Source organism: Centroberyx gerrardi, chromosome 21 (assembly GCF_048128805.1).
Source record: "Centroberyx gerrardi isolate f3 chromosome 21, fCenGer3.hap1.cur.20231027, whole genome shotgun sequence".
In the NCBI taxonomy this organism is placed as follows: Eukaryota; Metazoa; Chordata; class Actinopteri; order Beryciformes; family Berycidae; genus Centroberyx; species Centroberyx gerrardi.
The window spans coordinates 2,016,108-2,034,491 of record NC_136017.1 but is presented as its reverse complement, the minus strand read 5'-3'; the positions used below and the strand labels follow the sequence as shown (position 1 = coordinate 2,034,491).

General features: G+C 37.5%; 1 protein-coding gene across 1 annotated transcript in view; it reads right to left on the bottom strand.

Annotated features, from left to right (window-relative positions):
• Window positions 1–18,384, bottom strand: part of LOC139929922 (uncharacterized) — a 451,831-nt gene that overhangs the window by 134,876 nt on the left and 298,571 nt on the right. The gene's annotated exons all lie outside the window — the stretch shown is intronic.

Genomic DNA, 18,384 nt, shown 5'->3' with positions numbered 1-18,384 from the left:
ATGAGATTTTGGTGTTACAAACACATGTTTCACGGTCAAGCTTTTGTTCAAACCCACACGACTTTATTTTAAATTCTAGTCCAGATCCCAAGGTTTCAAAAGATACCAAACATGAATTACAGGGAAATGTGTAGAAAATGAAGCACAAGACATCTAGATTTTTTCCAGTTTGATGTAATGTTGCAGCGTCTTGAGTTTGAATATTTCACTCAGTCTAACTTTGAAGCTACTTAAGGGGAATTTTAGTTCATTTTAAATTTTTACTCTGTCAAAGGGGAAGAGAGAATTTGACTTGTGTCCACCCCAGCTCAACTTGTTTTGTTGTATTTTTTAATCATGTGATGTTATCTTGGAACAAGTGGAGTGATTTATTGGACTTTGCTGAGGCCTCGGTCCCAATGCTGCAGCTCTGAGATGAATATTCAGTCAAAAGCATCAATCATAAGCATGAGGCAAAAGCATTTTAAAGACACAGGAAAACAGAATTTGTCCCGTCACTTGTCAGCTCCGTGGCTTTTACCCTTGACCTCCATAATTTTGGTTGATTTGTAATGTTGTAGATACAGGAACTGAAGCTTTTTCTTTCATAACATCAGCAAAATACCTAAAACGCAAACTACTACTGTAAAATGCTCATTAAATTTGTTGGCAGTTCATTCTTAGTGTAAAAGTTAAAAGTTGTTCTGAATGAGAATGTGTTTCTCTGACTGCAGAAAGTCAACATTCATCAGCTTGTTACAGTTATTTTCTCTCGTCTCCAGACTCATCAAGTTTATTTCAGGATTTTTTTTTTTAGTGAAACCATCTCACTGCACTGGCAGATAATTTCACCGGTTTCAACAAATGTGACTTTTTTCCAGGAGAATGTAACTTGTTTCAGGACATTTTCTTGGTAAAAGTGAAATTGTCATATTGGCATGAATCAAGTGAAATTTACTGAAACCAGCAGATTATCTGCCAGTGCAGTGAGAGAATTTGACAAAAAATATCATGAAATAAGCTGATAGGTCATTTTTGCAGTGTAAAATGCTAATAAAATTTGCCCCCAATCACTATACATATGTACATTTTGGAAAAACAATCATTACTTGAAGTTCATCAGTCAATATCTATGAAAGTTTCCAGTCTGTAAAAGTGATAATTTGGCCAACCACAGATTTACAGCACCCACAATCCTTTCAAAAGTATGATTATTTCTTTTAATTGTGTGCTATCGATCATTTTCTAAGAGTAGGTGTTTTTTCATGAAACGTTGGACGAAGCCCTAAATATCCGCTCGGTTAATTGGAGTCGGTCTCTCCTCGTCTCGTTCCTCGACGGCTCGAGTGAAATAATCTCCTCTGCTGCCTGTCGGTGAAGTCAGAGCGCCGAGCTGCCAACTTCTCTCACAGTTTTAAGCTTTGCTGTTATGACCTGACGTGGGCTTAGCTTAGCGGAGTTCACCATATGGTGTTTTGGCTGTCTGGAGGTGTGTGTGTGTGTGTGTGTGTGTGTGTGTGTGTGTAGGGGGCGTCTTCACTCAGAGAGCTGGCAGATCTCTGAGTCTCGGTGTGGAGATTAGTCCTGTATGATCTAATGGTCGATGTAGCGTATGTTCGAGTCTCTAAAGACTGTCAAACACCTAAAATCTCTGGTGCAAAGTATTAATTCTTGCCGCACAGTTTATAGAAGTTTATAGAAAAAGTTAGAGATAAAAGCGCATTTTATAGGCGAACGTAATGTAAACGTTACGTAAAAACACGAATGTAAAGAACGTGGCGGCGCTTACATTTACGTTTTTAAATGTAATTTGAAGTTTTCTGTGTTGGATGTGCAGATGTGACGACAACCGCCGGTAAAAAAAACAAAAAAACATGGATGCCGCTATAGCAACGCAGCTAGAGGAATGGGATGTGTTCAACCAATCAGAGCGCTCGACTCGGCGCTAAGTCACGATTTTTGGGGCAGGTTCCAACACCTATACCTCACCCTTTTCACCTCCGAATACGCGTCATCGTTTTCATTAAATCAGATTTGGGACACTTCCACCTGTAGTGTGAACGCAGATGAAGAGAGTAGAACCCGCACACTAGAAACTCCATTCATGCGTCTTTATTAGACAACGTTTAGCTGATCTATGTACAGCGGGATCAAAACATCGAGAAAATGGTTGAGGAGACATTGCTGCTGCTGTGTATGTAACTATCATCTCTCTACCAACCAGTAATCCCTTAAAATACCCTTACATTTACCCTTAATTCATGCAAAATCCCCTTAAAATGAGCTAAGGGAGTTATTAATGGAGGAGATCCCCATCAAAACCTCCTTAAACACCCCTTAATGTTTGAATCCTTACTTTCTAATTTAATGTAAAATTCAGGGAGACAGGAACTTTCCATTAATAACCTGTAAACCTGCACAAAATCCCTTAATTACTAGTGTCTCCTCTGAATCAACCCATGAATAAATCCCTTATAAACCCATGATTATAACCTTACTTTTTTAATGTTTTTATGTTATTTTTTAGTGGAGAATTAATGTTTATGTAATGGAGAAATTTCCGGGACATTTTGAGGATAAAATTAAGGGGTTTGGTTTGGTTTTGTAGCAGGGGAATTCAACCGTGTGCCGAGAGTCTGCAGGTTTCTGTTCCAACCCGACGCTACAGCAGCTGATTTCACTGATTAGCGCACTTTCAATCAGAGAGGAGGATCTAATTAGTGGAATCAGCTGCTGTCGTGTTTGGTTGGAACAGAAACCTGCAGACCGTCTGAGGCCGAGTGCAGGCAGGGAAAAGCTCTAAATATTAATTTCCACCTGGTTTTCCTCTCCGGCTGCTGCTCAGTTCTCACACCTCGTCTTTAAATATCTCACACTACAAGAGCGTTGCTGACACTTCTAGAGACTTCTATGTGATGGTGTCTTTTTATCTTAATTCATATTTTTGTTTTATTTTATCCTTACTGTTTATTTTATCTTATCCTAGTATTTACTTGAATGTTGCTCTTCTCCACCTCTCTCCTCTTAATTTAATTCCTTTTTTAGTCTAGTATTCTGCTTTTATTTTGACTGCACTGCAAAAAAAACAAACAAACAAAAAAAAAAAACAATCCGTCCAGTGATTTTCTCTTGTCTCCAGACCTATCAGCTTATTTCATGATGTTTTTAGTCAAATTCTCTCTCTGCACTGGCAGATAATCTGCTGGTTTCAGTAAATTTCACTTGATTCATGCCAATATGACTTCTTCTTTCAAGAAATCATCATAAAACGATGAAGAAAATCTGGAAACAAGAAACTTTCTCCAAGACAATTTCACTTTTACCAAGAAAATGTCCTGAAACAAGTTACATTCTCCTGGAAAAAAGTTGTTGAAACCGGTAAAATTATCTGCCAGTGCAGTGAGATGATTTCACTAAAAAAAAAAATGAGCTTGATGAGTCTGGAAACTAAAAATAGCACTTTGTAAACTCTGTTTTTAAAAGGTGCTATATAAATAAAGTTGTTATTATCATTCTAAAATTTTTAAAAATCTTCTCAAAGCCTTTGGTGACGGCCGAGCGCCGACTCGGCTCTGACATGGGAAGTCCGTCTCAGATCTCTTGTCTGGGTCAGGTAAATCAGGCTGGAGTCGTGTAGTGTGCGGCGGGCTTTAGTGAACTCGGTGCTGCGGGGGAGGGATACTCCCGTCACGGAAAGCAGACGCCGCTTTCCTCGTGCCAGGTCGACTGCAAACACGACGCCAACACGTCCAAAACTTCTGCTGCCTGCGATCCGATTCACTTAATTAACCGACTAATTAGTTAAAAATGGCTTTGATGACGCAGCCAGCGTTTGTCAGGAAGTGGAGAAGTTCATCATCAGCTGCCAAAGGACTTTCTCCCCTTGTGGCTTATGAAAAATAAAATAAAATATGTCTGATTGGAGAAGATTCATAGTGTGTTTATTGATATGAAATAATGTCCATTTGATTTAAAAAGGGAAGAAATCTCTTGAAAAAAGTTTATTTTTATTGGAAACAAGTGAAATTTTCTCACCCCACTGCCAGATTCTTTCATTTGTTTTAAGAAAAATAATATTTTAAGACTAAATGACTTGCTGTGGACCCAACAACTGTTCATTTGTTAATTTACCATTGAAGCTTTATTCAGTGCAACAGACGGTAAAACTCTGCTGGTGTTCAGCCTTCAAACCAGTTTGTTGTCTTCTTTGTTTTTCCATCAGTCCAATTAGTCCAAGCTGGAAGTAGGAAGTAGGTATGTAGGGCATCAGCTGTGTGTGTGTGTGTGTGTGTGTGTGTGTGGACAGTTACCTGAGTGTGTGCGCACTTGCATGTTTACGTTTGTGTACTGTGTGTTTGAGCTTGCATTTGTGAGGGTTTGTGTGTGTGTGTGCTTACCTGTGTGTGCATACACTGCAAAAAATGACACGCTTTGCAATTTTATCTTGTATCCAGTCTTATGAAGTATCTCACCACACTGACTGATTATTTTGTAATTTAAGATTTTAAAAACGTAATTTAATTTGATGTGACTTTTTTGAGAATAATGTTGTTTATTTCAAGATATTTATTTGCTGCAAGTGAAATTCTACCAGTGAAGATCTTTGTTTTGTGATGATTTCTTGCAAGGACTCGTATTGACATTTATATCATGAAAACCAGTAAAACCAGTAAGATCCCTCACAAAAGTCACATGTGAAGACCCATATGTCAATTAGCACATGTACTTTTTGGACACGTTGGTTGTGAACAATTTCCCATTGTGAAACAGATATTGTCATATGTAATGGCAGGTGAAGATGTGGAAAAAATGATCACGAGGGGAAAAAACGTGTCAGAAATACATGAAAAAAAATGTTTACATATGAAAACCAACATGGGTCCAAAAAGCAAATGTGTTTTGAATTCACATGTAGGTTTTCACATGACTAGAAATGATTAAAAATATTTTAAAATAAGTTTTATTTTCAGTCCTTTGAAGAAATCATCACCAAATTTGAAACTTGTCCTAAGACAATTTCAGTTGCAGGAAGTAAATATTGTGAAACAAATTACATCACCCTTAAAAAAAGTCACATTTATTGAAACAAAATGATCTGCCAGTGCAGCGAGATAATTTGACTAAAAACATCCTGAAATAACCTTGATAAGTCTGGATACAAGATAAAATCACATGTCAAACTTGTCATTTTTTGCAGTGTGTGTGTGTGTGTGTGTGTGTGTGTGTGTGTGTGTGTGTGTGTGTTGAGTGCTCTGATCCAGAAGCTTCTAATCCGATCAGGTGGGGGAGGAGGGGGGGTTCCGGGTGAGAGTAGAGGTAGAAGAGGATTATGGGATTACGGAGGGTGAAGATGCAACATGAGATGGCCACTCTGGCTGCAGCCACACCGCCGTCTAGCCCCGGCACGCTCAGGGTCGCCACGACGACGGAGGTTGCAGGTTCAAATCCCAAGCGAAGGCTGATGAAACTGAACCGGTTTACTCGGTGTGAGTCTTTCAGGATGAGGACTAGTAGAGACTGTCCCGTTAAATGAAGGTTGAAGGTTCAAATCCCCTGCAACAGATATGTGTTCTGCTGAAGTGTCCTTGAGCAAGGCACTGAGAACCAACTGTTCACTCATAAGTTGCTCAGCTAAATGATTAAAATGTAAAGTGAATGCTATCCTTTGTTATTCCTTTTTAAAGCTGCAATCAGCGTAATTTTCTGACCACTAGAGGGCGACAGAAACTGCAACACAATTGTAAATAACACACAGCAAAGCCACTGCACTACGGAGGCCTACCAGGGACAAACATTACAAAGCAGCGTGCATAAATGCTAACAGCTAAGCTAACCGTACTACTGAGAAGTGTCACCGGTTACCAGTCTCACTTTGACTGATCTCTCTCCTGCTGAAGATCACATGACCCACAATGTCAAGTGAAGAGGCAGGTAGCAAGTTTACTAGTTTAACAAGTTTACTAGTTTAACAAGTTTACTAGTTTAACAAGTTTACTAGTTTAACAAATTTACTAGTTTAACCAGTTTACTAGTTTAACAAGTTTACTAGTTTAACAAGTTTACTAGTTTAACACGTTTAATTTAACAAGTTCAGTAGTTTAACAAGTTTACTAGTTTAACACGTTTAGTTTAACAAGTTTACTAGTTTAACAAGTTTACTAGTTTAACACGTTTAGTTTAACAAGTTCAGTAGTTTAACAAGTTTACTAGTTTAACAAGTTTACTAGTTTAACACGTTTAGTTTAACAAGTTCAGTAGTTTAACAAGTTTACTAGTTTAACAAGTTTACTAGTTTAACACGTTTAGTTTAACAAATTTACTAGTTTAACCAGTTTACTAGTTTAACAAGTTTACTAGTTTAACAAGTTTACTAGTTTAACACGTTTAATTTAACAAGTTCAGTAGTTTAACAAGTTTACTAGTTTAACACGTTTAGTTTAACAAGTTTACTAGTTTAACAAGTTTACTAGTTTAACACGTTTAGTTTAACAAGTTCAGTAGTTTAACAAGTTTACTAGTTTAACAAGTTTACTAGTTTAACACGTTTAGTTTAACAAGTTCAGTAGTTTAACAAGTTTACTAGTTTAACAAGTTTACTAGTTTAACACGTTTAGTTTAACAAGTTTACTAGTTTAACAAGTTTACTAGTTTAACAAGTTCACTAGTTTAACAAGTTTACTAGTTTAACACGTTTAGTTTAACAAGTTTACTAGTTTAACAAGTTTACTAGTTTAACAAGTTCACTAGTTTAACAAGTTCAGTAGTTTAACAAGTTTACTAGTTTAACAAGTTTACTAGTTTAACACGTTTAGTTTAACAAGTTCAGTAGTTTAACAAGTTTACTAGTTTAACAAGTTTACTAGTTTAACACGTTTAGTTTAACAAGTTCAGTAGTTTAACAAGTTTACTAGTTTAACAAGTTTACTAGTTTAACAAGTTCACTAGTTTAACAAGTTTACTAGTTTAACACGTTTAGTTTAACAAGTTTACTAGTTTAACAAGTTTACTAGTTTAACATGTTTAGTTTAACAAGTTTACTAGTTTAACAAGTTTACTAGTTTAACACGTTTAGTTTAACAAGTTTACTAGTTTAACAAGTTTACTAGTTTAACACGTTTAGTTTAACAAGTTTACTAGTTTAACAAGTTTACTAGTTTAACATGTTTAGTTTAACAAGTTTACTAGTTTAACATGTTTAGTTTAACAAGTTTACTAGTTTAACAAATTTACTAGTTTAACACGTTTAGTTTAACAAGTTTACTAGTTTAACAAGTTTACTAGTTTAACATGTTTAGTTTAACAAGTTTACTAGTTTAACAAGTTTACTAGTTTAACACGTTTAGTTTAACAAGTTTACTAGTTTAACAAGTTTACTAGTTTAACAAGTTTACTAGTTTAACATGTTTAGTTTAACAAGTTTACTAGTTTAACAAGTTTACTAGTTTAACACGTTTAGTTTAACAAGTTTACTAGTTTAACAAGTTTACTCGCTCACTTCATCGATTCTGGCATTACGAGAATGTGTTTCAGGATGGGAGGTGGTGAGGGCCGATTTCAAACAGCGAGGGAGGAGACAAGCTAGTTTTAAAAACATGAAAAGCTGCTGAATGGAGCGGGAGGAGCTTCGTTCAGGAGCGGGATTTGACAACAAGCTTTAGAAAAGAGGAGAAAACAGCAACACAGCTGGATATTAGTTTATATCATTATGTCTCAATGAAATCTCCACATAACACACATTAGTTTCAGGATTGGTTAGAAGGTCTGATGTCATTTATTGCAGGTTTGAGTGAAAGTGAAAACATGAAAATTTGCAAAATTTGGAGTTACGAGGTTTTTACGGGACAACAGCGATAACTTTAAATTCCTAAATCACAAACTTTCCAACCGACAGTAAGGACTGCAGTTTCCAGTTTCCTGACTCATGAAATTAACTTTATATCGTCTGAAAAAAGTTTGAGTTATTTACATCAAATCTAACTCTAGTATATTTACATCTAATTTGAGGCAACAGAGGCCGATGTGTTGAAACGTGACACAGATGTGATGAATGATGCCTCCCTCCAAAGACTGTGTGTGAGAGAGATGGATGGAGAGAGAGAGAGAGAGAGAGAGAGAGAGAGAGAGAAGGGAAATCATCTCCACTGAGCTCCGGGCGATTATCAGCCGACCTTCACAAATCACTTCAGTCACTTCACTGCAGCCATAACTCACTGGATTTCCCGCCGCAGCGATATTCACAACCGCTTCCTCCACTCTGTTCAGGAGCGGGAACAAGAAACACAATCTAAAACACAAGAAAAACAATAATTTTTGTGAGTATTTGGTGCAAAAACTGACAGACTTGTTCAGTTATTTTCTCTCGTCTCCAGACTCATCAAGCTTATTTTAGGATTTTCTTTAGTGAAACCATCTCACTGCACTGGCAGATAATTTCACCGGTTTCAACAAATGAGACTTTTCTCCAGGAGAATGTAACTTGTTTCAGGACATTTTCTTGGTAAAAGTGAAATTGTCTTGGAGAAAGTTTCTTGTTTCCAGATTTTCTTCATTGTTTTATGATGATTTCTTGAAAGAAGAAGTCATATTGGCATGAATCAAGTGAAATTTACTGAAACCAGCAAGATTATCTGCCAGTGCAGTGAGAGAATTTGACTAAAAATATCATGAAATAAGCTGATAGGTCTGGAGACAAGATGAAATCACAGCTTGGACAGCTTGTAATTTTTTTGCAGTGTAAAATGCATATAAATAGTCATCCAAAGCACTATATATGTATATATATATATACATTTTGGAAAAACGATCATTACTTGAACTTCATCAGTCAATATCTATGAAATATAGAGGTTCCAGTTACAGATCATTTGACTAAAAATATCCTGAAACAATCTTGATAGGTCTTGTTTGCAGCGTCGTCTCAGGGGTTCAAGAACAGTAATGGTTTTATTTAGGCCGTTCATTCATGTCATGTTCAGCCTTGTTTTCAGAAAAGCGGCTTCTCAACTCCCCAGATGATCCCAGTTTGGGGAATATCACCGCCGAGGCAGGCTGAGGGAAAGTGGGTTCACCAGAAACCAGTAAATTACAACACTTCATCTCTATATAACTGCTGGAATGAGCTGAACATCCCAGACTGATGATACAGGATTTTCCCCTTTAAAGCAGGTTTCACTGCAGCTTTTACAGACTGTTGAGTAAATGAGGAGTCACAGTTTGGAACGAATTTCCTTATTTGGCAGATTTATTTCCCTCCTTAAATGCATTTAAAGGTCAATATGGTGTAAAGCAGGACTCCCCTTGCTTTTTGGATGATAAAGGAGTTGGATGTGTATCTAAACATGGTGAAAGTATCAAAACTAAATCCACACAATCCATATTAGAAAAGCGAGCCTCTAAACGAGCCGTTTGGACTTCCGTAACTTTGTGGCGTCACAAAGGTTCGCTCATTATCATTTCTGTAAGAAATAATAGACTAACAAAGTGTTTTTTTCAAAGCGGTCGAGCGGTCGTCATCGTTTATTAAAGGAGAGTTTTCCCTACCTGTAGCCGCCGGGCCGCGGCGTCTCACGTTTCACTCTCGAAACGGTTAGCCAATCGGAACAGAGGGGTCGTTAATATTAATGAGCCTTAAAGACACGGCGACAGAAACGGCCTGTTCTTGGTAAGGCTCAGAGAGATGCTGGAAAATGAAACGTGGAGAAATGGATTGAGAGTGTTTTTGGTTCATGACACCACACACACAGCTTTGAATGGACAGAAAGACACAAAATAAAACACTGGACAGTAGAATATGGAGCTTTAAAAGAAAAATAAAAGAGGTTTTGATTTCAGACAGCAGCTAATGCTCTGTTATACATTTGATCGCTTGCCATATATCATAGGTATTTATATCATTTATCCATAATTGTTGTACCAGTTTACTAAATATTGTTATGTAACTATATTTCAGTCATTGTATTTTCATTATTGTAACTACTTTAAATGAACTGTCAATGTTTGTAACTTAATCTAAAACCTCTGTGAGGTTTTGACAGAAGCTCATCTTGGGCTTTTTGCCTACACATGAACATTTCTTTACCTTTCTTTCTTTGTTCATTCTCTTAATGTATTTTTTATTATTATTATTATTATTATGTATATATATATTTGCTTGTTGTTTATTTTAATATGTGCAAATAAACTAAACTAAAACTAAATTAGATCCTCTCCTCCATCATTTTACCAGCTGATATCTGTTCTTTTTTTTATTAAAAGGCCGGTATCGGCTCAATATATCAGTCTGACCCTAAATCTGACCCCAGATCTGTCATGTTAACAGCATTCCCCCTGACCGGCTGCAGGCGCTTCACTAACGGCTGGTAACTGAACGGTCGTCGCTAACAGCTTGCACCGCAGTGTAAATGGGACTCTACAAGGAATCAATACAGGGAATTGATCGGCGCTGTGCCAGAGATTGAACACTGACCCTTTTGACCCGGTACTTCAGTGTTTGTGAAATTCCCCTTTCTGCCGTCAAGCGTTTTCCCATCCAGCAGCACGTCCAATATCACACCCAGTTCAGCTTCTTTACATCGGCTCCCATCAAGTTGAGGATTCAGTTTAAAGTTCTTGTAATCACATATTCGTCCTGCGTGGTCAGGCTCAGGAGCGCAGGACCGGTCCCACCGTGCCGCCCCGGCAGCCTCAGGGCTTCACAAAACACAAGAATAAGAGCTATAATATAAACGTGTTTCTCATCGATTTAAAAGACATTCCCTTAATAATAACGACAGACTCTGTTGACTCTTTCAAACAGCAGCTAAAGACTCATCTGCTCAGACTGGCCTTCGTTTAGCCTCTGTGTCTGCAATTCTGTTTTATGTCTTATTATTTTTGTCTTATTGTTGTTGTTTTTTTTTGTTTTTTTTTACTGTTTCCTGGTCTTATTATTGCGTTTTTATGTCTTATTGTGTTTTTTTTGTTGTTGTTGTTGTTTTTTTACTGTTTCCTGGTCTTATTATTGTGTTTTTATGTCTTATTGTTTTTTTTTGTTTTTTTTTTACTGTTTCCTGGTCTTATTATTGTGTTTTTATGTCTTATTGTTTTTTTTTTGTTTTTTTTTTACTGTTTCCTGGTCTTATTATTGTGTTTTTATGTCTTATTGTGTTTTTGTTTGTTTTTATTTTACTATTTTCTGGTCTTATTTTAACTCTTCTACTCTGTGAAAGCTGCTGTATGAATAAACTTGACTGACTGTGGGATCAGGGCAGCTGCTGCCTCCTGGTGGTGGAAACATGGAACGACATCAACACTGACAGGAGAGAGAAGTGGAGGAATTATTAAAATGCCTGTGAGAAATATAGATGGAAAACTGAGGGTTGAGGGTTCAATTCCCTGTGGAGCTCAACCGTATGAGGAAAACTCAACTTGATCTGCATTTACAGGTCAGCATTTTAACAATGTCTTCAGTAAACATCTTTGATCACATGTGTATATAAATATATAAATAGAATACAATTGTAATTCCTTAATTCCTATAACATGCTGCCCTCTAATGGACAGTCGGCAGAATGACAGGCTGTGAATGGAAACACTGGCAGTGAATTGCAGGATTTACATTTTAGGCGTTAAGCTGATGCTGTTTTCCAGACTGACCGTGAGCTCAACAGTAGAACTGAACTATTAACACCCAAAAGTGAGGAGGTCAAAGGTCACAACAAATATTCCTGTGACCCTGAAATGATCATGGATGATAGAGAAACTCACAAAAACTGAGTAAAAACAATGAAACTAACCAAAAATACAAATAAAAATCACATAAAACGTGAAGACAAAGGCAAAAAAGCTGCTGTGAGTACTCAAAAGCAGTGTGTGTGTATGTGTGTGTGCGTGTGTGTGTGTGTGTGTGTGTGTGTGTGTATGTGCATCTTAAACTCAGGATAACGCTGGATGCCAGGTGATGACTCAGCGGTCTGGCAAACCTTTTGATCCCAGCAGGAGGCGCTGACCCGTTGCCACGGCGACGGCAAAGTACAAGGAGCTCCGCTGGCTCTGAGGACCCGTTTGAGGACACCCGTCTCCCAGGAGAAGAATGCTGGAGGAGACAAAAGAAGAAGAAGGAGGGGGGGAATCATCAAATGTTGTGCGTTTCATCCTCTGGACTTTAAAATATACTTTTTATTGCAGGTACTGTTTTATTTTTAGAGGCCACAAGATAAAAATGTCAAAAAAAAACGCCTAACTGTCCATTTCCTTTGTTTTTAAAGCTGCAGTATGCAAATGAACTTACTTTACTTATAAAACAGCTACGTTTCTGTAGTCTAGAACCATCTCTGATTTTGAAATATTAACTCAGTGGTTCTCAACGTGGGGTCCGGGGACCACCAGGGGTCCTTGAGGGGGTTCCAGGAGGTCCCCCAGCAAACTGATGACTTGTTAAACTTCAGCATTATTTCATTTACAAGAAGTTAACACAGTTAGAGAATGTAGAAGAATGACTGTTCTGATCATAGTTTCTCTGTTATCTCTCTACCTGCAATACAGACATATAAAGACAATAAAAATATTCTCAGATTTGGGTTTGAGAGGCAAAATCTCATCAAATGGGGTTCTAATGTGGCTCTAATGTGGACTAAATGAGGAGTACTTGATATGAAAAAGGTAAAAGGTTGAGAATCAGTGTATTAACAATACAATTTTGGAAGCAGATTTTTCCCAAAATGTATATATAGCGTTTTGGCCCATCATGTGTAATCTGCAGTCAGTTGTTTCCTAACATTTTAGAACTGAACCGTTCATATAAAACGTTACTGAATTTAAAGCTGCACAGAGCAGCTTTGCACGTTGGCGGCCCCAAGTGGCAGCGAGAGGTAACTGTCTGAATTGTGAGGACTTCATTACCCAGAAACCCTCTGCGGTGAGGTCAGTGAAGCGGTCTGCGGTCTGCGACGCTTTCTACCAAGGGAACCAAAGGAAACAAAAAGTAGTAACTTGATATTTCTATTTAAAATTTTTTTTTTTTTTTTTGCATTTTCAGATTTTGATTCGTCACTTCCTGAAGCTCATATGGGAAAAACCAGGAAGTCTCATACATCATTGATTGGTTTATTTTCTCATTTTCAGCCAAAACACACTACCAAGTTTAAAAACAAGATTTTTTTTTTCTTGAAAAAGTTACACACTGGATATTTAATCTTTTTTTTTTGTCAGTAAAGCTACTTCACTGGTCAATTTACACAGAACGGACACACACACACACACACACACACACACACACACACACCTCCTCACACATGCGTTTCACCACAGAGGCATGTATGGAGGTAAAATATGAAATACTTGGGACTCGAACCAGCAGCCTCCCGGTCTCCACTACACTGTCACAGGCTGACGAACTTTGACCCCAAATTATGATTTTTAATTTTGCTTTCCAAGCACTTTTTTAAGCGATTAATTATTGGAAGAAGCCTCAAGGCTGCAAATATTGAATATTCACCAAGAAAAAGTCTTTTATCACACAGAGTAATGTACACTACATGCATATATGTATATTCTGTGTATGAATATGTATGTGTACATGCATATTCATGTATATGTGTGTATAAATAGACAGCTAGATAATTGCATTTATGAATATATGAATGCGTGTGTGTGTATATATACAAGGAGAAAAGGAGACAGAATGAACAGACAGACTGACAGAGACAGACAGAGAGAGAGAGAGAGAGAGAGAGAGAGAGAAAGAGAGAGAGATGATGCTACAGTTTGCAGTATCGTTTGCTCTCTCTCTCTCTCTCTCTCTCTCTCTCTCTCTCTCTCTCTCTCTCTCTCTCTCTCTCTCTCTCTCTCTCGGTCCGTTTCACCGCACAGAGTTTCAGTGTTTGAAGCCAACAATGAAACTCTGTTTTCCTCCGCGTGAGAAGTGTATTTTGGATCGAACAAAGACACGTTCATCATGTAATAATCGGCTCTGTTCTCCAAACTCGCTTCCCGACCGGAATGCAAAGAAATGAAGAAAGTGGAGGGAGGTCGGAGGTCGGAGGTCGGAGGGGGCGCAGAGAGAAGTCGACCGGGGGAATTCAGCGCCTTCTGCAGCTTACTGGCCGATAGCATAATGTTGACAAGCTGCGGCTTTGTCATGATGTAAAGGTGATGATACACAGGCAACTTTTAGGTCAAATTTCAGAAATAGTTCTGAAAACAATGTTTCAGTTTGAAATCTAGCCGAGCTTCACTGGCAAGGCTTCAACAGCAACCAATCAGAGACAGGAAAATTGGTCAGGTGACCTGTCCTCAGCCCAAAATATTTTCGAAATGGTTCAACTGCAACTAAATGGTAAACACAGCTAGGAAATACCAGCTGTGATTCTTTTTATATATCATTTAATCTAGCAAGCAGCTAGCTGTTGGATGTCAGAGCCAAACATAAGCCTATAATACATGTTATTATATTCCAGTGGATAACTTTGATAAAATGATTAATTATTATTTTCAGTAGAAAAGATGAGGCAAAGAAAACAGTGATGCAGCAGTTTATGTCATCCATTTTCACAGATTTATCAGTTTCCATTGCCCTCTTTGCCCAGTCGCTCATACTCAATGCCCATTAGCAGCAAATTTTGCCCCAAATTTGCCCTAAAAATTTGCCTGTGTATCATCAGTTTTAGATTACAAAGATTACAAACCGATGTATTTCAGCTGCAACCAGTGTTGGCAACTCTCTTCCAAGGAAAGAATCTATCGGCCGCCCACAAAAGTCATCAGAAGTCGCCATACGCTAATTTGGCTATCAATATATTTTTTACAGTGCCAGCTCTTAATGCAGGGAGGATACTGTGATCAGACATTTATGTTAGCATGCTAACGCTAGCTGCTACTAGATACGTTAGCTAGTGTGCTAATGATGTGCTAACAACAAGACAGTGATGGTTAGCTGAGCAGATACTATAGTTAGCTAGCTAACAAGCTGACATTATCTCAATCAGATGGATCAGTGATGAAATGATCAGTTGCATTGATTTTTTTTGTTCTTAATATTAGATGATACAGTTATATTCTTTTTTTTTTGTATTTCACAGGCATCTACTGTATGATAATCTATCAGGTGTCCAGCAGGTTGAGAAGCACTGATCCATTATTAAAATGTCTCAATATTATTTGCTTGCATACAGTCCAATGTTTGAGTGGACTTGAAGGCCTGTGGTCAGTTATCTGTATAGTGATGATTATATTTCCAGTACATAATCCTGCTATTGTTGGCAGTGCAAACGGTTTGTTACTGATTGTTTGTTTGTTCCTTTTTTGGTTCCTTTAATTTTGCAGCTTTGTAACTTTTAAAAAGCTGTATGGTTTTTATAGTATAGGCTAAACTAAGAATTCCAGATAGATAGGGGTCTCGTTTATACATATTGAGATTTCCGGTCATGTCAGCTTTAATTTTAAGTTGTTTTCAAGTTTTCACATTTTGAAGTGCTAGATATTTACATTTTGTATTATTATTATTATTATTATGTATTGCTCAGTTTCACGAAAGGTTTTGTCAATCGAAAATCACAACTCAAGAATTTCATTCCAAAATTAGATTTCCACCATTTGAAAAAAGAGACGCCCACTCTTACAAAATGATTGAAATCACAGAATTAAAACTAAAATGTTGATACTTTTCAAAAGATAGCAAGTACTTAGGTTAACAAAATATGTATGTTGTCAGGGTTAGGGTCCCGTAACAAGAAGGTCTCAGGTTCGATCCCAGCATAAGTGAGTCCTGTTGAAGTGTCCTTGAGCAAGACACTGAACCCCAACCAGCTCACTTCATCAGCTAAATGACTAAAATGTAAAATGATAGCACTCTCACATCCTGTATATTCTAGAAGTCCTCACTGATGACACTGACTGAACTTCACATTTTTTCAAAGTCCAAAAATGATGTACACTGCAAAATATGACAAACTGTCCAGTGATTTTTATCTTGTCTCCAGACCTATCAGCTTATTTCATGATATTTTCAGTCAAATTCTCTCACTGCACTGGCAGATAATCTGCTGGTTTCAGTAAATTTCACTTGATTCATGCCAATATGACTTCTTCTTTCAAGAAATCATCATAAAACAATGAAGAAAATCTGGAAACAAGAAACTTTCTCCAAGACAATTTCACTTTCACCAAGAAAATGTCCTGAAACAAGTTACATTCTCCTGGAAAAAAAAAAGTCACATTTGTTGAAACCGGTGAAATTATCTGCCAGTGCAGTGAGATGGTTTCACTAAACAAAAATCCTAAAATAAGCTCGATGAGTCTGGAGACGAGAGAAAATAACTGAACTAGAACCCGTCATTCAGACATTTCAACTTATCCCTATTTGGCAGAACCAGCTGTGGGCTTTCTGAGCGGTGTTGGGGCTGCGGAGGGCGCGCGTCTGGCCAACTCCGCCGCTGAAAAGACAGTCTTCATTAACATTCACGGCCATCCGCTTCCTCTGAAACGGGCCTTTGTTGCCCAGCAGATGCCCGAACACAACACAGTGCTGCTGGGAATGGTGGCGAGGCAAGAGGGTCCGGACGGATCAAAGGCGAGACGCAGATAAATGGTATACGATCCACCACAGACCGGAGGATGGGAGGGGAGAGAGATGTACAGAGACAGAGAGAGAGAGAGAGAGAGAGAGAGAGAGAGGCGTTTGACGTTTAAAGGTGTTTTTGTTTATCTCTACTAATGAGTTCAGAGGTCATGCAAATATATCTGAACTGGACAAGACTATAGCTGTACCTCCTTTCATACCAAAACGTCATTTTAAAATGGTTTATTACATTATGTTAATTAAGAATGCAGTGCTTTATGGGTAGAGCAAGGCACTAACACTGCCAGGGTTTGGGGTTCAAGTCCCTTTGGATGAAAGTGTCTCTCTATGCTCCAGTAATCCCTTAAAATAACCTTACATTTTCATTAATTTACTTAAATTCACCCCTTAATTCATGCAACATCCCCTCAAAATTAATTAAGGGAGTAATTAATGGAGGAGACCCCATCGAAACCTCCTTAAACTCCCCCTTAATCTTGACTCCTTCCTTTCTAATTTAATGAAAAATTCAGGGAGACCGGAACTTTTCCATCAATTTCCACTTAATAACCTGTAAACCTGCACAAGAGGCATGAAAAATCCCTTAATTTTTAGTGTCTCTGTGAATCAACCCATGAATAAATCCCTTATAAACCCATGATACTAACCTTACTTTTTTAAAGCTGATATTTTTAATGGATAATTAATGTTTATGTAATGAGAAATTAAGGACATTTCAGGGATAAAATGAAGGGGTTTTAGCTGCTGATCTGAAGCGCTAGCTAACCTTTTACATGTGACCAACAGGTGGAAATGTCCGGTCCAATGAACTGATAATAGAATAGTTAGAATAGAATAATCTAATAACAGTCAAAATTAAATTAACTGTCACCCACTCATATGATGATGCTGTATCTGAAAAAAGGATGAAAATGTATGTAAGAGGTGTTTGGTGACTGCAAATGACTTGCATCTTAAAAATGTAAACCTTCATATTAATGCAATGAAATCCCATAAGGTAACAATTAATATGTTTGCAGGAAAAAGTTATATTATTAGTAGGTAACTGTTATTACATTAATGGAAAATATATTCTCCTGTTTTTAAGTCAGTTTAGGACTCTTTTTTTGTTACTTTTATGTTGTTTTTTCCTTGTATTGCTCCATCCATCATTTAGTTTCTCTCTTTTAGTAGTTATTGTTGTCTTTGGACTGACTACTTTCTCATTAAAGTTTCATGTTAAAAAGTCAAGACAGGACATCAGTGCTGGTGAGAGCAGGGCAGCAGTGGAGTGAGGGGAGGTGGACGGAGCCGATTGGTCAGGAATTTGATTGACAGGCCTGCCGGCCACAGCGCCGAACCTCCACACCCTGTTCACCGAAACTCTGCTATAAAACCTGCTGTCCATCCTCTGCCTCCAAACACTCTGCAGCCAAAACACACAGCTGTCAGCCCAACGCTCTGCAACCGAGGTAAGACTGGGTTCAGAAGTCAAAACTCTCTATTTTTGTTACAGAAAGAGGAATAGATAGATAGATAGATAGATAGATAGATAGATAGATAGATAGATATAAATGAAGTATGTCAAAGTAATAGGAGTCAATACAGAGAAGACAAGTACAGTATCTAAGATTAAAAAAAAGCAATATAATAAACAAAACTGTTAAAGATTATCAATAATAATAATCATATATTTTACAGTATAAATATGTGCTGTGTCAACTCTTTGCTCTATATAAATGAGTATGTATAAGCATAATAATAAGCAATAAAATATAAAAGTATGTATACTGAAATTAAATACAGAGGCTAACAGCTGCACTGTCACTTTTTGACACTTTTTGGCTGGTAAAATATACATTTAGTGGCTG